At 37.4% G+C, this 27031-nt stretch overlaps 1 protein-coding gene across 2 annotated transcripts in view; it reads left to right on the top strand.

Annotated features, from left to right (window-relative positions):
- The window catches only part of LOC117425843 (zinc finger protein 469-like), a 231084-nt gene that overhangs the window by 160338 nt on the left and 43715 nt on the right, over positions 1–27031 (top strand). For both annotated transcript variants that reach the window (XM_058993604.1, XM_058993605.1), the window contains one exon: positions 4879–4997. The gene's annotated coding sequence lies outside the window, so the exon portion shown is untranslated. The remainder of the gene's footprint in view (positions 1–4878; positions 4998–27031) is intronic.

Raw genomic sequence — 27031 nt, 5'->3', positions numbered from 1 at the left:
CCCTTGGTGAAGAGCTTTCAGGCTAGCGGAGGGAATGCAGCTGCATTGTTCCTTAGCGAAAGTGAGTGCATGTGGTAAGGTGGGGTTGGGACCATTCCCTCCAAGTCTAATGTAGAACCTCCCCATTTTACCGTTCCATTACTGATGTCCTATGATGATGTAGCCAAGTAGCAACCTGTAGAAACTGCTCACAGCCATCCAGTCAGCCGTCATATCTGTCTTCAGGAGTGGCTCCACCAAATAAAAACAAATAAAAAACAAAGCCTCTGATGGTTGCTTTTATATAAGAGCTGTTCATTCTTTCTTCCCCCCTCCCCCCTTGATTGACAACTATAAGAGTGTGGCTAGCTATCTTGCTTCATGCTTTTGAAAAGGATTGGAGGGGAAGGGTCAGATATCAGTGTGAAGCACATTAGACTAATGTTATTAAAATAGTGAGTTTCTGACGCGTTTCCTATACCCTTACCCCTACAAGTCATTTGTAAAGTGGACTGACGGCTGACTGGATAAATGTAACAGAGATCAAGTGCTTGCATTAGGAAGGTCGCTCAGGGGCTTGATCCACCCTCACCTCGTCTGGATAAGCCACAGCTGGATCTTTTCAGTTTTATAGCATGAGGGACTCCACCTGGATCGCATTAACCACTTATCCTGGGATAACCATAGATAGGTGGTTGATGTCCTGTCAAATATACAAATACTCTTGCTCGGACCTGCTTCCCAAGTCCAGCGCGGTACCAGAAAAGCAACACAATTCAAGCAGCTGTGAGTGCCACAGACTATGCCTAGCTCTGCTTACAAAGGTCACATTGCACAGTAGTATATATAGTTGTGTTTTACTTTAAACAAATAAAAGAGCCATACCAACCAGCTGCGTTTATCTTCTATTTTAAGCCCTAAGAATTTTGTCTTGACCTGCCGAATAATAGAAATAGTGTAGCTTTGTCAATGTCCATACCATGATAAGGCTAATATGGCTGTTTGTAATTTATATGAATGAGTTCATTGAGGGGCTGTTTATGTTGCATAGTTCAAGGAGATGAATTGCTTGCCAGTGTCAGATTGCGGTTTCACCAGAGTGTGAAATGGCAGTGAATTTAGTAGATGGTCGGCACTGTCGTAGCTCACTAGACAGAAGTCTACCTGTGGCAGTAAAAGGACGTTGATTGGAAGACTTATAAAAAATAAATATAGATTTAGTTGCATACATGCTATTAAAAATATTTTTTAAAAGAAAAAAAGAGGTTGCTGTAATTTTAACTTTTAAAGACGTTGTTGAATGCAACATTAAATTTGAACAAATTGACATACAAATTTTAAAATATTACTTTTTAAGTTGTTCTCAATTCTTTTTTGCACATCTGCAGACAGCAAATCACATTCTTTTTAAGAAACAGGTGCAAAAATGGGAGGTGGTGGTGAACATCCATCTCCTTAAGATGGCCTTGTATTGTTTAGCCTTGATTCTAACAGTATTTCTGCTTAGAGTGTAGCGCCACCTAATGATAAATACTGGAATAACATTTTGCAAAATCAAGAATTTCCGCATAACGTCTAGCCTATAAAACAATGCTTAGATGCAGGTATTCTCAAGTGTGCATGTGTTAAACCTGTAAGGAAAAGACTCCTAACATTAGTGGCTTCAAAGCCCTTTACAGATTGTTCCACAGTTTAGCTTGTGTGCATACCCTGTTGAAAACCCAGTTTGTTTCAGCTCAAGAAACACCTCTTAAAGCTTGCTTCAACTTTACTATTCTGTGAGCAGAATAAGATGACATCTTCAGGTTCTGCTGTAACTCATAAATGTTTGACATTTCACAGAAAATGTCTAGAGTTGATATTTACAACAGTTCTTAAACATGTTGACTATGCTATCACCTTTTTATAGTTGCCTGCCATAAAGGTATGCAGGCTAGAAGCTAGACCAGCAAGGATTTCATAACAGTAAGCGACAACACCATCTTGTTCACAACAGTTTATTGCCAGCAATACAAAAGTATTTTTTTTACTGAAGACACTGTACTTCTATACATGTAGAGGAGCTATTGAACTTTAAAACAGCTTAACTAACACAGAATTAACAACTAAAAAATAATGGAGTAATTGCAAAACATCATAAAAAGGTAAGAGGACTAAACTAAGAAAATATCATTTGAATATCTTTAGTCTTGTAAAGCCAGGCTGTATAATGGTGCACTACTGTAGGTTTGAATTCTACCTCCCCCCCCCCCCCCCCCCCCCCCCCCCTCTCTCTCTCTTTATGTCCTAACGGATTGGCCGGGACCCTCCTGGGAACAGCCTCTTTTCCAATCCAACACAACCTGGCAAGTAAACATCATCCGGCTGCTAAGTCAACAGGCACCCAGCTAACCTGTGTTTGCATTTGTGTGTGCCTCTGTTTGCACCGACTATCTAAGGGGGCAGAAGCCAGGAGGAGATCTGGAACAAATAAATGTTGTATTGGTCTGTGCAAACATCTAAGTTAGGAATGAGACATCGTAGTACTATGATAATGGCCTTTGCAGCATTTGTTTTATTTTCCCAATGCTTAGTGGAAGGTATCTGTGAATGGAATATGCTGAATTTAGCAGTGATGATAAAAGACTAGCTGCCCAGCCCAGGTTGAGAGGTTCTGTTTAGAGTGCTAGTAACTAACAAAATACATCTTACCTGTTGTGCATTAGCAATATAGGTCCCAAATATGCTGTGTTGAAAGAATGTTATAGCAAACATGTATTTTCGTTTTAAACACTGAATTAGATTGAAGAAAGTTACCAGTTTCCATGCCTCACTCTCAGGAAATCTGTTAGTTACTCTTGCACTTCTCCTAAGTCATTTCACCTTACAAGTGTCTTCTTGGCTGAAATCATATGATTCTATTGGGGAAGCTGCTGGTTTGTTAATTGCCAAAAGAAGATGCTGAAGGTTCTTTCAAAACTGAACATTTGAAACCCATATAGCGAATGGACGTGCATGACACTAAGATTTATTGAATTATTTCAAACCTAGACAATATTATTTTCTGGACGATGGGAGAAATTGTTTTATTTGGAGATACAAACATGCTGGGTGGCTTCCATTACATGTCTATAAAGGTTATTTCTGAAGGTTGGTAAAGCATGTATGTTTAAGCATGGTTAAGCATAAAAACAGGACTATGAATGCATAGTCATGTATACTGCTGTATTGTTCTGCTAAGAACACACTGACCTGAAATAGTATCATCATCCTATAGAGGTAGCTGCTGTCAACAAAAGTCAATTGACAGCAGTTTGACTCAAGTCAAGTTGAATTACTTTTTATCTACTTTTTGTGTTTACCATATTGCTTTGGAGACAAGTATCAATCCTATCCTTTAAGACATAGTGATATATTCAATTGACTGGCTACAGCACTGCAGTGGCCCCCTGTAAGCTTAAGCAGACACCTGCAGGGTTGGCCTTTGTCGAGCTCCAGGTTATAAAGAGATTGGCAATGGGATCAGAGTACGGTCAGCGGCCTTCAATTCTTTGGTGTTGTTGTGGGCAGTTGTTGCGGTCCTGGAATATAATAATAATAATAATAATAATAATAATAATAATAATAATAATAATAATAATAATAATAACTTGTTGCATTATATACATGCCAGCAATGTGTGGCTAAAATCACCTCCCCTTTAAGCTGTTATTGTTTACATTAACAGCTGTCGGACAAATTATAACTGGGCTATCATGTTTAAAAAGATTTGCACTGTTTCTCTCTAAATGACTGGTGGTTATATAATTTGCATTGTAAATCAAATCTATACAAACAACCCTAAAAACAAGGGTTTATTTCAAATATCAGTGTATTTAGAAACCATATCCTGTATCTTAAAACAAAATGAGTGACAGTGCTTGGAAATTATAATCGCTGTTTATCAATGTGTCTTTCAGGAACGAATGTAAACTGGTTCACAAACACACAATATTTTCATCATGTTCACTGTTGTTCAGAAGAGTGAGGTCATGGATTTCGCCACATGTTTTATTGCATTGTAGTTGGAAAATTGCAGAAGGTAAAGTTACAGTTTATGTCTGATAGGAAAGGGATGGAAATGTGGAAGATGTAGCAGAAAAGAAAGTGTTTTCATTTCATTGTTTGGATGGAGTTGAAAAGAACCAGGGTCACACAATATTGTTTTCATTGCCCTACCAGCAATCCATTATCTGATTTTTGAGGACTTTTTAATTAAAACCTGATTTAAACAAAAAAAAAAGAAAAAAAAGCCTGACAGGAATGTCTACCCGTCCCCCAGGAAAGCTGCAGATTGTATGCCTTCTATATTTCTCTCCACCCCCTCTCTCTCCCCATCTCTCTCTCCCACACTTCTTTACCTTTCTATTTATCCCTCTCACTCTTATCTCTCCCTCTCTATCTTCCACATACTCTCTCCTGCTCTCCCTCTCCCGCACTCTATTTCCCACTCTCTCTTGCATCCCCCCTTTCTCCCCCTCTCTCTTCCTTTCTCCCCAGTTTCCATTTCTCTCTTCCTCCCCCTCCCTCTCTCACACTCCTTTTCTTCCCCTCATCCTCTCTCACACTTCATTTGTCCCTCTCCCGCACTCTTTTTCCCCACTCTCTCTCCTTCCTTCCCTCTCGTTCTCTTCCTTTTTCTTACTCTCTCTCTCTCTCTCTCTCTCTCTCTCTCTCTCTCTCTCTCTCTCTCTCCCTCTGTTGGCAGGCTGTTGTGGCTGGAGGTTTTCTTTGGCAGATAAAGCACTTTCCTCTTGGCTTGGCCTGACTGACTGCCAATACAAACTCCAGCATGCTACTGGCTGGAGGGGCTGGGAGGGGGCGTGAGCTTGGGTCTCAGAGCCTGTGGTCAGTAATGAAGACTTCTCTTTTCATCCACAGAATACAGAAGGGACTGTGCAAGGCAGGACTGTCTGCAACTCTTAACACACTACACTAGAGATAAACAGGGAGAGATATGCAGCTTTTCATTACTCCAGCACCAAGCTTACTACTATGAGGTATGTCTGCTCTATGGTTTTATATACATTACAGTATGTCATTGACACTTTTTTTTCTTCTCCTTATTGTAACTCATTTTGTATTTTAATGAATTTGAATTAGTTTCAAGTTTAGGTGACCGGATACAAATCACCTACCTTTTAAGGTGATTTGAGTCTTCCTGGTAGTAGAGATTGTAAGGAGATTGTAAAGCTGATTTTAACCGAGTTGCCTCCCAGCTGTCACAGTATTTTGAAAGACAAACTGAATTTGCTGGGTTTTTAAGTTTTTTGGCCAATTGTTTTCTGGAATGCATTTTGTTTATAACATTGGTGCATGGATAATAGTTGTGTTATTTCCATTTTTACTAGTGTCCCAATTTATCGTATCACCAAAGGGCAATGTGCACAAGTTATCTGTGAAAGGAATAAACAACTGCTCTACTACCATCATCTTACATCATAGGAACACTTCTGAGTCCTTAAATTACTTTCTGAGTTGCTTTTTACTAGTTTTATATGACATTTCCAGTTGCATTTCCTTTGAAAAATATGCAAATTACACTTTGGAGAGCACTTTTATCTATGCCTTTAAACCATAGATGCATACATATGTTCAGTAAAAAAGTCAAACCCAGTTTGACTCTGTGGAATCTGCATTGTCGTGGTTAAATATCAAAACCATAGTTTACCTTTCTGGTTTCATTTATTTTTTCTGTCGCTCTCCCAGTACTGCTTGGCAAAGCAAAGAGAGGATGTTTCAGTTCATCTGAGGAAAGCAGTCTACTGTACAGAACTTTCTAAGGTGGCATCTTGAGCACTGCTTGTCTGCCTGCCTGCCTGTCTTACCTCACATTCTTATGTGCATCTCAGTCATCGTCCCCGCCTCCCTCCGACACACACACGCACACACACACGCTCACACACGCACACACACACACACGCACACGCACACACACACAGACACACAGACACACAGACGCACACACACACACACACAGACACACACACGCACACAGAGACACACACGCATACATCCCCTTGCAAACTCAATAAAAACACTCTTCCACATCTCCAACTCCAGTTGCTTATGCCTGTTGTTTTAAGCGTTGATAACTTGGCAACTTTTCGCAACCTTATTATTTCTCTTTTGTTAAAGCATTAGAATGTTCTTTTTTTTCTTACTGCATGCTAGCTGCTGGATAACTGGTCTTGCTAAAAGCCGTTTTGGAAAAACAAAAGGATGCTGTTGCTTTAAGAGTCCTAAGTGACTTTCCATTTCTTACTGCCGAGTTTTGAGAATTGAGGTTTCCCAAATTTCTTTGGAATTGTATACTAGCCTTGGATAAGTAAAAAAAAAAAACACTCCAATGGTTACTACACATTTACATCTCACTTAAGTGCTTTTCCAGAGGAAGGGGGCTAAAATAGGTGGAACATACTTAATTTGAAGTGTTTGGGAAATTAGCGGTGTTGCTTTTTTTATAAAGTGTGTTTCAGGGTTATTGCCTCAGCTAAATTGGTAACAGCTCTGCATTTAAGCAAATACTGTATGCATGCTTGGACTGGCACTAGCATTTGCAAAGCCTTTTGATGGCGGAGCAGACGCCTATGAAATGCAGCCTGTGCATTTGTACATGTAAAGATTGCATGTAAAATAAACTGAGGTGTGCAAATTTTGCTTGCTTTTGTTTATCAACTGCATGCATTGTGGGAGATTACAGTGCATACAGACGTGCTCAAATTTGTTGGTACCCCTCCACAAAAAACGAAGAATGCACAATTTTCTCTGAAATAACTTGAAACTGACAAAAGTAATTGGCATCCACCATTGTTTATTCCATATTTAATAGAAATCAGACTTTGCTTTAGATTTTTTATTCAACATAATATTGTAAATAAGAAAACAAATGAAAATGGCATGGACAAAAATGATGGGACCGCTAACCTAATATTTTGTTGCACAACCTTTAGAGGCAATCACTGCAATCAAACGTTTTCTGTAGCTCTCAATGAGACTTCTGCACCTGTTAACAGGTAGTTTGGCCCACTATTCCTGAGCAAACTGCTCCAGCTGTCTCAGGTTTGATGGGTGCCTTCTCCAGACTGCAAGTTTCAGCTCTTTCCATAGATGTTCGATAGGATTCAGATCAGGACTCATAGAAGGCCACTTCAAAAGTCTGGCTTTTTTATGTTTTTCTTTCAAAAGTGGAGTCCTCCTGGGTCTTCTTCCATGGAGCCCACTTTCGCTCAAAAAGCGACGGATGGTGCGATCAGAAACTGACGTACCTTCACCTTGGAGTTCAGCTTGTATCTCTTTGGCAGTTATCCTTGGTTCTTTTTCTACCATTCACACTATCCTTCTGTTCAATCTGGGGTCGATTTTCCTCTTGCGGCCGCGCCCAGGGAGGTTGGCTACAGTTCCATGGACCTTAAACTTCTTAATAATATTTGCAACTGTTGTCACAGGAACATCAAGCTGCTTGGAGATGGTCTTGTAGCCTTTACCTTTACCATGCTTGTCTAATATTTTCTTTCTGATCTCCTCAGACAACTCTCTCCTTCGCTTTCTCTGGTCCATGTTCAGTGTGGTGCACACAATGATACCAAACAGCACAGTGACTACTTTTCTCCATTTAAATAGGCTGAATGACTGATTACAAGATTGGAGACATGTGTGATACTAATTAAAGAAACTAATTAGTTTGAAATATCACTATAATCCAATTATTTATTATCTTTTCTAAGGGGTACCAACAAATGTGTCCAGGCCATTTTAGAATATCTTTGTAGATTAAGCAATAATTCATCTCTTTTCACAGCTTCTCTGCTTTATTCTATGACATACCAAAAGCATGCAAGTATACATGATAAAATAGCTTTTAATTTCATCACTTTTCAGGAGGAATGAAGCATTATTTCAATGAGCTGTAAGGGTACCAACAAATTTGAGCACGTCTGTATGCCTTGCTATTATTGCAGAGATTGAAATAGAAATCTGTGCCGTTACAGGAATATGACTCTATCCTGGGTGCTGGGGCCAAATTGACAGTCGGTTTGTACCTCCCCTTGCTGAGTGTGGGGAAAGCGAAGTTGTGCAGAAGTCAGTGGGCTCATGACTCGTATCTCTTCAATTAACTTCGATGTTTACGTTTAGCTGCAGCATAGAGATGGTTTTAATCAATGATTCTAAGAGGTCCTGTATTAAGATTGTTTTCATTTTTTTTGTATTCCCGGCCAGCATGAACTCATTGATCAATCAGCAAACAAATGATGTAATCCGATATGTTTTTAAATATACTAGATCCCGTAAGAACATCTGGAGTACACTGTGCGCTATTTACCAACAGCATATAGTGTGATGAAATGTATCATAATAATTAATACAATGTCAAGAATCATGGAAAATGTTGGGGGCACATCAGATTTATGAATTGATTTTTGAAGGGCGATGTATTAATTCTAACCACAGAATGTCAACTCCCTTATGGAACAAACATATATTTTTAATATATGGTAGAAAAGTATGATCCTTATACTTTTCATATATAGAAATTGGCCCCTTTTTTTATATATTTAAAATATATGGGATATATTTAAAATATATTTTAGTCTGTAATCCATATATTTATTTTATATGGATTACAGACTAATGAAAATATATGTGGAACCATATATTTTCAACATATAAAATAGATATATGGATTACAGACTAAAATATATTTAAAATATATCCCATATATTTTAAATATATATAAAGGGGCTAGTTTCTATATATGAAATATATAAGGATCATACTTTTCTACATATGTTTTTCCATAAAGGCTTATTCACAGCAAAATCGTTGTCATTCTGTTGCTGGTATGTTTTAGTGCAGTGAGTTGCATTTAATGCCTGTTCTTTGGGCAGTGCTAAGCATGAGGTGCAGGAATAACTAGTTGGTTGAAATAGTGAACATTTTGTCTAAGTTTTCAGGCCACAGCAGTTCTAGGAAATAGTTCCAAACAGATGACTTACAAGCAGAAGCTAGGGATAGGACATCAGCATCCACTAAGTATTTAATCCTATTTTTTAATTTTCTTTTTGCTGTGAAAATAACTATGAAATACGACAAACGCACTGTGCAATAGAGGAGCTTTACTTGTTTTGTTTTTTTGGTTTAAAAGACTGCACTTTTCATTTGTCACACAAATGGGTTTTGTTTTTTAAATCCCACATTGGGATAGAGAATGTGATTTAGGCATAGTTCTGCGTGGAATGTAGTCAGCGGCTCCAGCCATCTGCACACCTTAACCCATCACGTGTCAGCTCACCATGTCTAATCATCGCCTCCTGCCTGTCTCGGGTTTACTGAGCTCTTTAATAACATTCAACATTTACTTTGCACACGGGGGTCCTACCAGGAGAATGCCACTCAGTCTCTCAGTGGAACGGGGAAGCTGCCACTACTGTTTCCTGGCCTTGTCATACTGCATCACGGCTTATTCACGCTGGGTCTTCATTCGGTTTGTAAAGAGTTTATCTGCATCTTACTCTGCAAAGAAGGAAGGATACAGTAATGTGTTAACCAGTGCAGACAGTCATCTCAGTCATTTATACATCAAACATCAGAAAATCTGTTGTCATTTAAAAAAAAAAAAAAAAAACAACAACTGCATTTTATTAAAACTGAGGTCCATTTAACTCAGCAAATTATGAAACCTACACGATATCTTTTACAAATATTTAGGCATATAGAAATATATATTTGGGCTCTTTTTTAAAAAGCATTAGTATTTTGATTTTCCACTGTTCAGATTAATTGAGTAAAAAAATGCGTTTTACGAAACTTGTTTTTGTCAGTATTATGAAACACATTCACTTAAGAGCACTCGGTTTGACAACATCAGCATCAGGGTAGGCTTTGCACAGGTGGCAACAGAACTCCAGGTCAAATAACAAACAAACCCTGCCAGAATCAGGTGCCATAAACCAATGACCCCAGCATTATCTATTTAGACCAAAGTCATGGAAACTGTACATAAGGTTTGAACCCTCAGCAGTGTTTTTTGGGGGTTTTTTGGCACTAGCTGTGTCTATTTAGGTTTCTAAATCAGCTTACATAATATTATATAAATATTGAGGCTAATAGTGGAAATCTGCTGCCAGATAGCTGAAAATAGAGAGTAGGTAATAATTACTTAATATATGTATTATTAAATGCTTAGATTGAAACTGGCATCCCAATTAGCAAATGACCACGCATAGTTGCTGTTGCCCTTTCTGTCACTTTTTCAACCCTTAAAGCAACAGACACCAAAAAGCAACAAGACAATATCAACCCAGCAAATCTGCAACAGTAAATGGCAAAAGTGGTCTTTAACACTATATCTATAGTGATGTCTTGATGCTTTCCATCTAGCAGTGACTGCTGCCAGAATCCAGATTTGCAGTGAGCCGTACAGTCAGCCTCCAGATCATGTGTTAAAAGCTTCTGCAGTTTCCCCTTTGCCCTCTCCGCTCTCCGCTCTCCCCAGAGGACAGCCACTTACCTCATGGTTCAGGAGGCTCTGCTGTGTGGACTCCAGTCAATGGGGTTACCCAGCAGGTCACCACCAGTTCAGACAGCTCCTGATTATCGAAGGAGAGTGTTTCCTCCACAATGAGTCAGCGTCATACTTTGTGCGTTAGACACCACACGACCGACCTGTAAAGATTTCTGGCAAGACACCAGTAGTGGGAAATCGTTTTTTGTCCTTGTCATCAGCTGTTGGTGTTTTTTTGTTGTTGCCCTTAGCTACCGCGGTTAACCCACAAGCAAGGATTTGAAGAGCCGTGGTGTAACAAAGCTCCTTTTTTAATAATTATTTTAAAGATGTATACATTACCCAGTGGAATGGTCATCTTTCCTTGTTACTCCGCCTGGGTTTGTTTTAGTTTAACTTAACAAAAATAGGACAGACATCTTATAAAAATATAACAGCCAGTCCACATGGTGATAGAGTTAACTGTTTTGGCTTAAAGTAAATATACAGAAGAGAACATTGCTAGATAAATAATGAAATAACTCTATGATCTATCTGTCTATCAATCTATATGTCTACATTGACTCTATCTATCTATCTGTCTATCTATCTATCTATCTCTATATAGTAACTATTTTAACATCTTGCTCTATCTACCTATATATATATATATATATATATATATATATATATATATATATATATATATATAGGTAGATAGAGCAATCTACATATGATTAATCTATATATCAGCTGTTTGTCTTTATTCAATGGGCTATTCAAAATAATGCTGAAATAGGTATTTCTCTGGCAATTTAATGCTTAAAAAGAGCTGAAAAGCCAACTGTTGCCTGTTGTGAAGTCTGGATATCTGTGTTTTTCTTAATGAGCCAGTATACAAATAGTTTCTTCATGTAGGTTTCACCGTCACAGTGTTTACCCAATTGGATTGCTTGCTCCTGATAATCTCCCTTTGCCAGTGCAGTCTCCACCTCCCAGCAAGACCGGATGCTCAGTCTCATAGTTATAGACACCCCAGGGAACCAGGCAGGCTCTCAGATGTTTGATGTGTTCTCATATAGTGTGCCTATTGTTTCCTTTTTCCAGAGTGTTTTTTCCTGTAGGTAGAATATGAACCTATAAATAAAACTAGGAGCTCTTTATTCCTCTCAATATTTTGTGATTGACTTAGCATGGCTCTGTATCTTTGCCAGATTTCAGCAACAATATACAGTACCCACATTGAACTGGTTATAAAATATAAACAGACAAGAGATTGAATTATGTAGTGCCTAAGGTCAAATTGTGGAGAAGATGTAATTTAAAAAAGTCAGTGAGAGAGGAGAACATTTCAGCACAGACGATCGGAGTCCCTAGTTGGTTATGGATAGTCTTACAAATTGTATATTTTTTGAGTTACCTCTGAAAAACCAATAAGCTTTCTGTTTATCCAGCTTGAAAATCAGTGGCCATATATAAAAAAAAAAAACTTTCTGCCGAGATTGTTCTGGAAAGTCGAGGCAAGTGAGTAATATTTGGATTGGAGTTGCCCAATAAAACAGGAGAAAGTCTGCATGATTGGCTCACGCGATTTATGGTACATTCACAAGCATAGGATATATTCAGAGAAATCTGGACTCATATTTAGATGCTTTAAGCTAGGCCACAATATGGTTCTAAAGATATTTAGACAATCGGTTCAAAGTATTGGCCAATACACTTCTAGAACATGCCAAAGCTAATTGTCTCTCCACATTAACTTTGCAATGTGCAATCTGTAGTATTTGAAACCATGTTATTGCCCTTATCTTAATATACAATAATGTTTAGGGGTGTAGTGCTGTGGGGTTTGCTCCTATTAATATTTGGAGATAGATATATATGTGTATAACCCATACAAATAAGCAAATAATACAATAACCGTAAGAAACCATTTGAGAGATCAATAATGTAAAAGTTTGAATATAGCGTATCTGGTCTGGAACAACAGGTGTGAATAATGAGATAGAGGTGGTGAAGGGAACCTGTATCAACGCTGTGCTTTTTTTGCAAACGGATCCACTTCTGTTTCAAAACCTCAGTCTCATTTGCTCTTAAGCGGCTGCAATAGGACAGTGAGACAACCTGATTTTGGGCCAAACCATTCAATATACGAAAAGGGGGGGGGGGGGGGGGTGTTTCACATAATATTAATAATAATAATGACTGTGTTTAATCATGTGTGTATTAGTGTATGAAACTGGATATTAAAATATGTCTGTATTTATTATTAATATAAATAGCTGTAAGTCTAGTGCCTTGCATATACTATTGCTTTACAATAATACACTTGTTAACCCTTTCAAATACGGTAACTACTGTAGGGTGATAAACTGCGGCTCTGTTGAGTGTATGGGGAAATGGGGACAGCAGGCAGCGTGATAAGTTGGAGGAGGTGGGTGGGGGTAGATAATAGCGACCCCTCACTGCTAAACATTGCACTACACCGCTGAATATGTTTTAATCTTCAACAATACCAACATTATTCCATTTTGCTTCTATTAAACATAGAGGATTGAATTTAAAATGTCCCCTGTTTTCATACAAATAGTAAAAAAGTTTATAATAATGGCACAGCTGCTGAATGAATACTTTCTTGAAAATAAAAGTGGGTTACTACCTTTGCAAAAGTAGCTTTCAATGTGCTTTAGTTCACAGGCTGCTTTCTGGTTTTTTTTAAGAAACTCGGCATTGGCGGAGAATTGCAGCAATCAGTTGAATTCCTCAGTAGCACCTGACATTCAGCTTTTTTGGCTAATATAAATGTTTTGTTTTTTTTAATAGTATTTCTATTTGTAGATTTTAAGGCTTTACATACCACATCCCCAAAGCTAGACTGCGGTATAATTTAGACATTACGGTACACCCTAGTGCTAGAGACACAGAGGTACTGTATACATACAGTATGACTGTGCCATTCTGGCTCTGTGGAGAGTTATTGTAGCAGTCCTAGCAATATGATATACTTCAATCACTATCAAGCTGATAGTGAGTGATGGTATAGCTAGCCCTGCAGCAGCTGGTTCTACAGTAGGGCTTCTGAGGTGTTTCATGAAAGGAGTTGCTTCTTGCTAATTTGATAGCTTTTGATTGTTTTTCCTTGGAGTAAAAAAACTTCCTTCAGAACCCGGCGTATTGACTTTCTAACACTAACCAGCTATTTGAAATATAAGAAATTCGACTCCAAGCATGAACGTGTTCCAATACTGTATGTATGGTCTAGGTACTGCAGCTTAAACTGCTCAGAGGTCTTGTTTACAGATGGCTTTGTAACCCCATTAGAAGTAAATTTCAGTGCTGGTAAGCTGTCATGACGAGGTGTTTCCTGTGAACAGCAAAGCCTCCCAGCAAGGTGAAAGGGTTAAAGCATTGTACTTTTTGTCTCGGAATGTAAATAAACACAACTGGGGATAGTTCTGGCAGCACTGAAGTCTCACAGATCAGATCAAGTCAAACCTCATATCCAGATGGAATGGGACTGAATCCCAGTACAGTCTGGCATTCTGTGCAGGGTTTTAGGCTAAGTTTTTTAATTTAGTGTCATAAATGAGAGGGAAAACAGCAGCCTGGTCTGGAGCGGGAGGCTTGGTATGTAGATATGAATGTCTTTGTTTCATTTACAGATTAGTGATTCTAAATAATACTTAAGCAATAACTACTGTACAGGGCGCATTGAGGGCCCAAGGAGAGAACAGTCATCCGAATGAAAAATAATCCAGACGGACACTTTGTCTGAAACAGTTTGGTTATATTCTGGATGTGTTTGGTTATAACAACATCTTACACACTATGCAAGGAATTTGTTCAAATAAGAAATATGAAATATATTGTGGATTGTTGATTACTGAATTGGAATTCATACTGTTTCAGTTCATATATAGCTACAGGTGCATTGAAATTCCTGAACTTATTGTATCACCAGGCTATTACCTTAGAAAACGATGCTGAAAATATCAGCTTTGACTGAGTGTGAATATGCCATAATAACCCCCTCCTGCTGCAATTGATTGTTAAAATGGGAGGAAGCTTGCATCCCCACAGCTTGGATTCGGGGGGGGAGGGGGGAGGGGGGAGGGGGGGGGTGTCTATGAATAAATATATCTTAATGTGTGGAAACAACAAAAAATGCCTCAAAGCAGCTCAGACTTGCCCATACTGTAGTTAAAATGATATTATGTAAAATGAGATGTTTATGAAAGGGTTTATGAAAGGCCTCTCTGGTGCCAACCAGCATTGAAGCAGTAGATTTAATGGTAGTCTCCCAGCAGTAGTTATTTAAAAAAGAGCCTTGCTCATATAATAAAACAACATGAAACATTTAGGGAACTATATTATACAGCTGATGTCATCCATTTTTTTTGTACCACATCCAGACTTGGAAAAGGCACACTTGACAGAAAATTCCATACGTACTTAAACCACTGCTAAGTAAAAACATATTAGCAGTCTTTTTTTATTTCTACTTGTGCTCAGCTGTATGAGCTAGAACTGTTCTCCTCAGTTGGATTTTTTTTATTATTATAATTTAATTTATGACCAGTTGGCCATGCCTGCTTTAAACTATTACATTAGAACATGTGGGGCGAGCAAAGTTGAAAGATCACAGCATGAAGTACTCAAAAGTACCTGGCAACTAGGATTCTACAGACAGGCTTGCCAGGTGGATTCTTATACAGAGAAAAATGGTTTTAATCCAAAGCAATGCAGACAGACAGTGACATGACAGTACGAATGCAATGGTGACACCTTGGCAGCTTCAAGGAGATTAACTATAGAATTGTAGCATAGTGGGAACATTTTTCATATTGTGACATACTGGCACACACGTATGAACCTATAAACGCTGCTGATCAATCATTACAGCACCATGCTACCATGTTAGTATAGTAACCTATCATGACCACGGTGCAATATTCTTTCCAAATCCATTGCGTTGTCATTGCTGGTAATGCTGTGGTCATATAACAGGTCTGCTATGCTTTCTGAAGTGGTTGTCAGGCCACCTGGACTCTGTCAGGACTGCTCTCCTGTAGATCCTGATCTTGATACCAGTTCAGTCTTGCACAGTTGTGCATGCTGTACTTCTAGTGTTCACAATATCCTAACCACCACTACAGGCAGTCCAAATCTGCGGGGAAATATGCAAAAAACTGTGAAATTTGTAAGTAGATATCTGCGGAGTGTTCTGCAGAACACCTTATGTGCTTAGTGTTTATATACAAAATATAAATCAAGTAAACATAATCATGTCAAAAGATGTGTGGGTTAAGTACTTCCAATTTAATATATCAAGATTATTTGTCAGTAACACTGTCAAACAAAGTCACATCACATCACATCTCATGAGACTTCTTGCTGAGCCACATTTGCAAAGCCTTAACTCCAGTTATTAATTAACTCCTACTTTTTGAACGACACAAAACATCGGTCAATTTAACAAAACTAGAACCAAAAAGCTAAGTTATATATTTCAGGTTACTTTAGCAGTCTGTTTATAATAATTATAGTAGTTTTATTATAATAGTTTTAAATCAATTTACCTATAGATGAAGAGGGGCTGTAAGCTAAAGGGGGAGAGGTCATTTGAGAACAGTCAGAACGGGGTTACAGTCTTCCAATGATTACATGGATTTAGGATTGTAATTACTGTGATTGAATTAAAACAAATAATAATTAAATCAAAATGATTTCTGGTAATATCATATGAAAATAATCACTGCAGGATGTCTCATAAATCAGGCATCATAGACAATATCATATATCATGCTGATTGGATGTTCTCTGATAAACCTGCCAGCCACACACCATTGACTGCAGCAAAATGATCTGCATTCATTGCTTTTGATATTTCACACCTAAAAGAAATAGAAAGACAACCAATATTAACAATTATGTCTGACTTATGGAACACCCTGTATAAAGCCCCCCTATTCTAGTAAGTGTAATGGACTAGCCCAAAGTTCTCAATTTATGTTGAACAGACTATATTGTAGATCTCAACAAAAACTCCCATAAGAAAAGCGAGCTCAAAGTGTGATACAGTACATAGGGGGGAGCCCATACTGTATATATCACCTCCCTCCCTGTTAAATATTTTGCTCCCGTAGATATATACTATTTGTTTAGCTCTGGATAAAGCCCTGTTATGTGTTAACACAGGTATCAAGTCATGCAATGTCAACACGATTATCATATGCATGTTATTTCTTGGACATGATGTCCAAGATATTATTCCAAAGCACACTGAGCTGAGAAGTAGACTCCATCACCTAACCAATGGTTTTCAAGTGTTTGAAAAAAGGACTACATGTAAAAAAGTGTGATCATTTTGTAGGTCAAAAGAATTGCTGTTTGTCACCATTTGTGGAGGCATGTTTTTTTTGTTTTTTTGTTCAAGACTCAAAACCTTATGCCGTTATACCATTAGCAAATGATATGATCTGTTAAAACCTGAGATAGATCTAAGCTCGGAAACGTTATCTGGATATTGCTTCTGGCTGAACTGCATTTAAACTGTATCCCACATAGCAACTTCAACAATAGAATTGTGTTGCTTTCCCAGATGTGTAATTGTAAGTTGTCTGTGGGATGCCTGGTACTTAATCCGGAGACTGACAGCAGCTCAGTATTAATTTGCAGATTATACAATTTTTCCCTACTCTTTTTTTATGGTTTTTTTCTCTTCTTTTTTTTTTTTTGCAATTTGTGGGCTCACGATCAGATATCTATCATTTATTGTACCTCAACTAAAACAACAGACACACATACACACACACACACACACACACACACAAAAGCATGTTTTCCATTCAATAGAGTGGTTGCTTTCAGGACCTTGTCTCCTTGTTAAAACCCATTAGTTTAAATACAACTGGCATCTGGATTTAATATTGTTGGTGTAATACATAAGATTCTGTTTGTAAGCGATGGACTAATCAGTTGGAGCTGAAGATCCTGCATGAGGAAGGCTAGAACAAACATTTTAAACGTATGCGGTGGGTGAATTGCTGAAATAGGTATCCTTAAAAAACACTATCCAGATTTGTTAACTACATTCTGGCCCCCAGCATAATACATGTTCCAGCCGAAACCAAGAAAAATTAAACCCAGTTGGTTTGTTTCAACTACATTTTAGAACAAACAACTAATAGGTAGTTTGCTTTCAGGACTTGGACATTAGCTGTTAAAGATAGCTTCAACATGATCTAATAACATTAGACAGCGAGAATTTGAGAGATGTCTTGAGGCAAACACTCTTTTTCAATTCACAGGTCATAGGGAAAAAAACACAGTATACTTGAATATTAGTGTTCATATATGTTGCTGTTAAGGTTAGAAGCAGGCTAGTTATATGATTACCCAGTCTGTCAACTAATAGAATTTTCTGAATAATTAAAGCAGCAGATTTTAAGTTGAAAAGAAAAAAACGAAAATGAAACATGAATCCCTATGTTTCAGCTGTTCTATTTAGTTGTTCTATTTAGCTACTCTAAATGACTAACCTTGGTTCCCATTACATTATATCAAGAAACAGTCACTGCTGCGCCATGCCCCAACGCACACAGGTTCCTTTGGGGATTTTATAGTTAAAGCCTTGCCTAAAATGCTGTTTGATCACCTATAGATTAAAAAATAATAATATTCAGAACAAATTGCATTCCCCTACACTTTGCCAATTTTATTGTTTAACATAAGCAGTAAATTGTACCTAATACTGTATATCTTAAATATGCTTTACTTATAGTATAGCTATAGAAAATCATATACCAAACAAGGCTGAGGTACTGGAAAAAATTGATATAGTGGAAAAATAACCTACAAACGTTTCAGTTTTCCACAAAATTGTATTCGGTTGGAAATGGAAGCAAATATGAATTGTGAAAAATAAAAATTGTGGGCTGTCAAGTTGTTCCAGGACACTCTTCATTCAGCAGACTGAGCAGCATACAGTACATATACCAGCCGTTCATTGGTATTTCTGCCTTTGCTGTACTGGGTGATGCTTAGGTATATTTGGCCTGGAAGAGTTGCAGTCTGCCTTTTTTAATAAAATAATTTACAAAACTACTGTATTTACCCAGGCACCAAGATAAGGTGTAATGATTAGAGAAGAATGGAAAAATGGAGACATTGAATTTACCCCCCATACTTCGCTGTACAAAAGAGCTCATCTTTCCTCTATCTTGGGCAGACAAGGAAATTCCCTTTTGTATCGTTTTTTGGTTGCGTTCAGTCTTTACTTGGGGGCGGGGGGGGGGGTCATTTTTTTTCACACAGCCCTGCAGGGTAGCACATTCCTACCGGGGCACGTAATGACAAAGCAGCAGCCCCAGAGAACAGCAAGCTACAGGGACAGGGACTCATAAAGTGAGTACGGGGTTGGAAAGTACCTGACTATAAAGTAATTTGTTGGCAAAAATTAGATTTTAGGTTGGACAGGTATAGTCATTTTAGTTTAAAAATGCTAACCCTAACCCTGGTGAAATAAACTTTTTTTTTTTTTTTTTTTTTTTACTTTCTGTACCTCACTTCTTACCAGATGAAGAAACTTTTGTGGTCTTGAAAGCATATTAAGCACATCGTATTAAAAGATATCAGAAAAAAGAAAAAAAAAACTTGAGAGAGAAAGACTGAGAAAAATTGAATTGTAGTATTTCTTCTAGTATTACAATATATTCTAACATTGAGGGGTAGATGTACTAAAATGGGCCAGCTGCAGCACAAACATACATAAATTAGTATTTTCTTTGCGACAATTCGTATGCAAAGTATGCATTTTGTCGTATGTACTAACAGAAAATATGTTAATGAAGAGAGCCGCAATATACCAAGTTAAATATTTGTTGCATCATCTTAGCGAGATCTCTACAATTTTTTCGAATAAATAATGAAAGGCAGTTTAATTGCATCAGATTCTATAATGGGGCCCCCACCTTCACCCCCACTAAAGAAATGTAGTGCTCAGTGTATTTTGAATGTATAAATTATTGAAAATAACACTAATGTTTTGGGTAGGCTACACATTACATTATGTAAAAATATAAATATGTACAGTACAGTAATAAAATCAGATGAATAACAAGCACACTTTTTTACTTTAGCCTTGTAGCCTACCAGTAATACAAAATAAATCATGCTTCTGCATTGTGCACATTGGTGTACAATGCGAATAACAGATGATTTAATATTGAAACTAAATGATTTTAGCTTTTTTTTTTGTTATTATTATTAGTTTTAATTTGGCCTACTTATTAGCCTAGCCAATACACAAAACAGATCATTGTGCCACATTGACAAGTTATGATACTTACAGGAGCGCAGTCAATTCTCGTTAATACAAATTTCAAGGGACCAGCAACAAATTTAGCATTATACTACTAATTCATATTATCGTGAGTAGCCTATAAGCCAAATGTATACTGTCAGTTTTGCATACAAGTTAGTCAATGGTGTAGTGCTAAATTGTGCACAATTATAAACCACCTGCACATTAATAGAATAGGTGTGTTTCCTATTCCTATACAGATGTTCAGAATGAGCTAGAGGGGTTAGCGACATAGCGGTGTACAGTCTATTGCTCCCAACACATTGGGGAAACCAGAAATGTCATAGAAATGTATTTTCAAGGCTTGTAAGTACACCCTGCTTTAGGGAAAAATAGGTATTTGGGTGTTCACCTCAAAAATGCATTGAGCACAACTGGCAACGCACAAGAAAAAGCGGACTGGGAAATGCCAGCAACAGCTGCCACAGTCCCTGAAAGCACCCAGAGGCAAGTTTGACCACTGCAGGGATAGCATGGCTTCTCTGGGTGACAGGCTCCAGGTCATCTTTTAAATCAGACAGCAGCTCAAGAGTTATGTGGCTGCCGAGCCTGTACCTGTGCTTAATTTGATCTTCATTTAAATCGAAGAGAGTACTGCCGTTACGAAATACCCTTTCTCTTCTCATCCTACAAATCACTCGTTCTCGCTGAAGACAATGTCTCCTTCTTGCTGCAATCACAGTGGCCATGGTTAGGGGATAATGTTTTTCATACTGCCTATTAACCCTTTGCAGTCCTATGTCTGAGTGTTTTATAGTGTTGGATAATAATTTCATGAATAAATCATTATTTTAAATTAGTAATTTCATAAATAAGTTTCATAAATACAAAGCTCGATGCAAGTTGTCAAGTGTAAATTACTAGAGGTGCTGGATGTCCATCATCTTGTATAGATTTGCCTCTATAGACTAGACAAAGTAGTACAAATATTAAAGATTACCATGGTGTTACAAACATATTAAATATGTTTACTGGCTTACCTAATTTTAAATAATATATTATACACAGACCTTTTTTCTAATACCATGGATACAAACAAAAACTTAATCACAAATGGAATTCCCCTGTGTTGCTTTATACAATTAACCCTTACAAGTACCTGAGGCTCTAACAAGATTATACATCCTTTGAACTACTAAATGTATGTATATACCACCCTTGGAGGTCTTGTATGCTTTTATTTCATGGTGGTTTTTGGCAGTACCCCAAAGCAGATTATAACTAAGTTGAAAGGAAATGTTATGATTACTGAATTTTTGGGGTGCCAAGATTGAACAGACTGTCACACCACAGAATATTGATGTTCTGATTGTTAATAAAAAGGTGTTATGTTTTACAACATGGGTAGGAAATAATGTTTTTTACAGCTTTGTCTATCTGCATCTTAACTGCAAACACTAAAACATTCCAAAAGGTAATTTCGTTTACTGGAAGATTTATTACATCTTGTATAACCACCAGTGTGATGCCAGCTCCATAACAAAAGTATGCAAGATTTCAGGTTTGCAAACTGGATGAAGACAGTTCTTTAAGCATCTGCGAATGTTATTGCTGTGCAAAATCCAAACTTCACAGCTATCAATTCATGCAAAGCTGTTTATTTAATTTAAGAACAGGAATCCTCAAATGGATTGTGATCTGTAGCCGAAGGCTTATGTGCCACAAACTTTTAAGAATTCTTGGCTTCCCATCTGTAAACTGCGAACAGCTTGGCATGCTGTGTGTTTGTGCTAACTAGGAAGGGTGACGAAAAAACAACTTTCCCCAGCAAGTAAAACCTCTTTGTTGTTCTGAAATAGAAATGTGAGGATATGCTGAGGAATGTGAGGGGGGAGGGTGTCCCACACTCCATTGAGGATTCTAACAGGGGGGTTCTGTGCATAAAACAGAATGTCCAGAAATGCCCTTAAAGAAGAGGCCAGAACATTCCATTGGGACCCATTATAATGCCACTGCATATATATATATATATATATATATATATATATATATATATATATATATATATATACATAAAAAACACTGATAACCGTAACTATAAAAAACACTAGAATATATACGGTAGTAATACAAAAATTTGTTCTGTTCAAAACATTTGTCAAATAATTGTAGAAATTTATTTTAGTATTACTAAATATTGTAGCTGCCCTTGCACTATCATTATGCCTTGTACAGAGCAATTACATTGCCTTTGTAGAACCACAAGCTTTTCCATGGTAGGACGGAAGGAAGTCTTCGACTGGATTCTTGGTAATGCATTGGAGATGATTTTTGCAGGCTTTCCCAAGGTTCTTGTTGTCGTGATGTGAACACGTACATTTCCCCAGACCAGCATCTGTTTCTAGAATCGCAGCCTACCTCTGTAAGTTGTTCCATTACGGTAAAGCCCAGCTAGTTAGCACAGACATAGTGTAAATACTGTTATTACATACCTATTTGGCAGGACTGTGCTTTGCAGGTTGGTCTTACTGATGCAATAAACACACCTACTGCTTAGTAACGTATAATAACATCTGTTTTAGTAGGCCAGTGACATAACTTTTATTCCAGTGGTCTGACACATGTTTAGTGATTCATGTATCGGAGGGACTGCCATCGTGTTTCCATACCAACTGGCATACTTCTTTCTAAAGAATACTGTACTCTTAGCATCAAGTGGTACAGCAGTTCAGGCAGACAGTGGTAGTACTGTACATTAACAACGCAAGTGGTCAATTGTGGCATAAGGGAGGTTACCATGGTATGAGGCTGCCATTGACCAAATGTATGAAGCCCACTGGTTATCCATTGCACTACCATGGTGGTACCATATCAGTAGACAGTGTTCTACTGTAGTAGGACCAATTTACTGTTCAGTATAGTTTCAAATCCTTTATGTTGTCATTGCTGGTGTGCTTATGGTTTTTCTACACTATATAATGGAATCCTAATTGCATTTTGGAATGGTATGGGTGCAGTGATCTAGTAACATTAAAGCCGCAATACATTATTCAGATATTTAGAAGGTGTAAGTCTGCAAACAGTACTTTTTTTCTCGCAAAATCACTGTAAGAATATCTCAACACCATCCTCAGAGGTTAATCCGTTAATTGGAAAGCACACTCAGGCCCGATCATGATTTGCACAGAGAAAACATGGCAAAACAAGATAAAATAGACAAGGTGCAGCCCAGTTAGAGTAGGTGTTGAAATCAAGCACAAGAGATTGGAATGGTGGTGACAAGGGTACATAACAAATACACTGATGAACAATTTGGAGGTAAAACTATAGAAGTCAAGCAGACAAGACGTTCAAGCCTTCTTCACTCATATACTCGGCCCCATTGAATAAGAGCCATCCACTCGAAGCACTTGCAGACTCAAATTGTGAGCAGTTTAACACTAGAGCTATTGAGTAGTGGACAATGTGCTTGTGATTGAACTGTATGATTACAGTGTGTGATTGTTATAACTGTTCGATACCCCTTTAGGGTGTCTTTGAAAATAGGACAATTTCCATGTAAGGTTGCACAATTTTAAATAAATAAATAAATAACAGTTTTACCTCTAATTTGGTACATGCTATGAATGCCCGAGAACAATACACAATCAGAAGGGGTTTCATATGGGGAAACCTGCCAAGTACACAATTACTAGAGCAGTTGATGAATTATATTTAATGTCCACAACCCAGACAAAATGAGGAAATATGCTCTGCCAAGGAATAATGATGCTGAGTCGCATAGTTTCCATCCATAATGTCACCCCAGCATTTTACCCAAGGGTTTTATGAAGGAACAACAGCCAGGCGGCTGAACGACCGGACAGAATACATCATCGCACAGGCATGGATTCCATGAGCCAATGGACCTGCACATTTTATTATCTAATATAATGCTTTTTTGAGGATGCAAGCAAGATGCTGTCACGAGCATAGTCTCTCTGTAATCCAGAATTGATAGCTCTAGCTGCCCAGAAGTTCAGCAATAATCCTTTGACTAATGGAACTGGAGTCCTCCCGGCACATGTTGAGATATGGTACAGTAATGTATGTACGTGATTAGCCTTCAGGTTCCAGCACTGACTACTGAAAAAGGTGGCTGTATATGTTTTGCATCACCCTCTTTATAGAATTGACTAATTTTGCATAAAGTCAAATGAAACCTGCGGAATAATGTTACGTTAACATATTGAATTACATACTGCTTTGTAGTTTTCCATGCACTTAATGAAAAAATTTGACATTTCAAAATCTAACGTGAAATACTGTACTACTAGTATGGCTTCCGGTAGACTTTTGCAATTTCATTTTGTAGTTTCTTTGATGACATGATGTTAAATAAAATATCTAAATTATGTTCATACCTATTTTGTTTATAACTTTTAGAATGTTTGTATGCTGTAATATATATATATATATATATATATATATATATATATATATATATATATATATATATATATGTCTCAATCCTAAAATTCTAGGTGATTCAAAACTTTTGGCCATAGCTGTAGGTATGGTGTAAACACAGACTCTAGCTAACCTGTATCAGGCATCCTTCTGTGTCCTAGGTTCTAGATATCAGTTCCTTAAAAAGCACCAAATCCAGGTTTTATCTTTTAAATAAATGTTTAGCTTATTTTATCTACTTGATTTCTGATATATGGGTCCAAAAATAAGAAATGTTCCAATTACATCTAATTGTAAAACGCTGACAAGTTAGCACAGCATTGATACAGGTTCCCTTCACCACCTCTTACTCATTCTAGACCAGTCATGCTATATTCAAACTTTTTCATTGTTTCCCTATCAAGGGTTTCTTACGGCTATTGTATTCTTTGCTTATTTGTATGGGTCATACATATGTATATCTGTCTCCATATATTAATAGGAGCAAAACAGTTAAATATTCTACATGTGAAGTATGGAAGTGGTGCTCTCCCTGCCCAAGAGAAGTGGGGGAGTGGCGCTCCATGCTGACCCCGCAGCACTACACCCCTAGGTGGCAGTACAGAAATCATTCTCCCCCAACAAAACACCAATTATCAATACATCTATGAGCAAAATCATTAGCGAGTACACATTGGTGGGATTTGCTGTGTTAGGCAAACACCCTTCTAGTTTCCAGATTATTCTAGGAGTCACTTTAGAAGATTATGCAATCGTATTTTAGTCTTTTTGCTCAGGTGATTTTACAGAGTTATGGAAGAGTAAAGCATATTAAAAGTACAGTGAATGCAAGATAAAGTGCAGGCACATGTGGTAAAGCTCAGAGTATGATAAAGCACAGAGTATGGTAAATGCATAAATGTACAAGCTTGGGGAAAGAATAATAAACTTTCCATAGTAAAACAGATCCTAAAGCATAAAGTTAATGCTTCTAAAGTATCTTGACAAATTGTGTTAAATACATTTACTCTTTGCTATATAACACGTAGTTATATGTTTGTGGCAGCTTTACATTGACTTGCATCTTCATTAAACACTGTATATGCAGACCATCCTACAGTTTTAGTTCCAGTAAACTGTACACAAGACACTGACTCTTATTCACTGAGCTGCAAGTTAATAAATGCTACTTTTTTCAGGTTTTTTTACTCTATATATTTACATTTTCTTTTTGAAGTAAAAGTGTTTATAGACTCGTTTAAACTCAGTGAATACATGCCATTGTCTTGGGTCACGAACCTCTCTTGTCCAATAATAAACAGCTATTGAAGGAATTTATTGTTCTTCAGCATGAGTTATCAGACCCAGAATGTTTATACTAAACGTGACCATTAGACCGCTTTTAACATCAACATACCATTAAAGACTAGAGCCATTTGTTCTTATAATTCATGTGAGTTTTTGTATTAATAAACACCATTTTTTATAAGACATACTGGACTCGGTTCTAGAATTTTATGTTAATGCACTAAATAAACCCATTGTGAGCTGAGTGAAGTGGCATAACAGTTATATGCCCAAATTAGGGGTAATTACTGTTGAGGTGTAATAACACCTGTTTTGTTCCTTATAGTGTGATCCAGTAATTAAGTTTGACAGCCATATGGACCCTAGACTGCATATTGATTGTACATTACCACATAAACCAGGCCCTTAATCTTACTGACACTACAAATGAGATTTATTCTGAAGAGGAAATGACATGGCTATTACCCATGTATTATATAGTATATTATATTATAGGTACCATATAGGTCTGGATTCTTTTTTCTTTGATGTAATAGAATAGTTTAAGGTATTTGAATACTGGTTGTTTCCCTGTACTGCGTTATCCCATAGTTAAAAGCATGGCGAAGTATAGTAAACCATAGTAAAAGTGTACAGCTATCGCCATAAGTTTTACATCACCTCGAATTTTAGGATTGATAAAGTCTACCAGAAGCCATAACAGTAGTACAGTATTTCATGTTAAATTTTGAAATGTCACTTTTTTTTTTCAATGTTTTTCATTAAGTATATTGAAAAGTACAAAGCGGTATGTCATTCAATATGTTAACATAAGATTATTAACATCATTATCGAAATTAGTTTTATATAGGGTGATGCAAAACATTTGGCCATAGCTGTAGTAAAAAGTTAAAAGGCACCAATCATGACCATATGAATATTTAAAGCACGATAAACTGCCATGCGCACATACAGTCAAACTTGCACAAGGATCGCCTGTTTAGTAGGATCAATATATAATAGTGACCACTATAACAAGTCAACTATCTATCTAAAAAGTCAGGATATTTATATTTTCTTAATTTATTAAGGTTGGAATGCCACATGGTCTTACTGAAAACATAGACACTAATAAGGAATACAGACACATTCAGATGGCTTGCAATACAAAAATGATTGCTGATTAAATGTTGTACTGTATATGAGTGTTGGTGCATTAGCTGCTTCCTTTGTTGAGATAACATAAAGATAGCCGAGTATTGCACCAGCTAGGTCATACATTTCAATCAATCAATCAATTCAATCTGCTGCTGCGCACTGGGATGTCAGGCAATGGAGTCTTTAGGTGAATTGTTTGATGGAGGGCGGTCAGTACATGTCTTGACCTTCTGCTTTACTTTTCTAATCCTCCCTACCCCTAACTTCCATACACAGTCAGCACTGCACATACCCCCAGTCACAGAGAGCATGTAGTAGTAGTGTTATGCTTCCTTTTCTCCAGGGTTCAGTAGCATGGTAACATCTATTAGTTC

Source organism: Acipenser ruthenus, chromosome 20, assembly GCF_902713425.1.
Source record: "Acipenser ruthenus chromosome 20, fAciRut3.2 maternal haplotype, whole genome shotgun sequence".
Classification (NCBI taxonomy): Eukaryota; Metazoa; Chordata; class Actinopteri; order Acipenseriformes; family Acipenseridae; genus Acipenser; species Acipenser ruthenus.
This window is presented reverse-complemented; position numbering and strand designations above follow the sequence as displayed.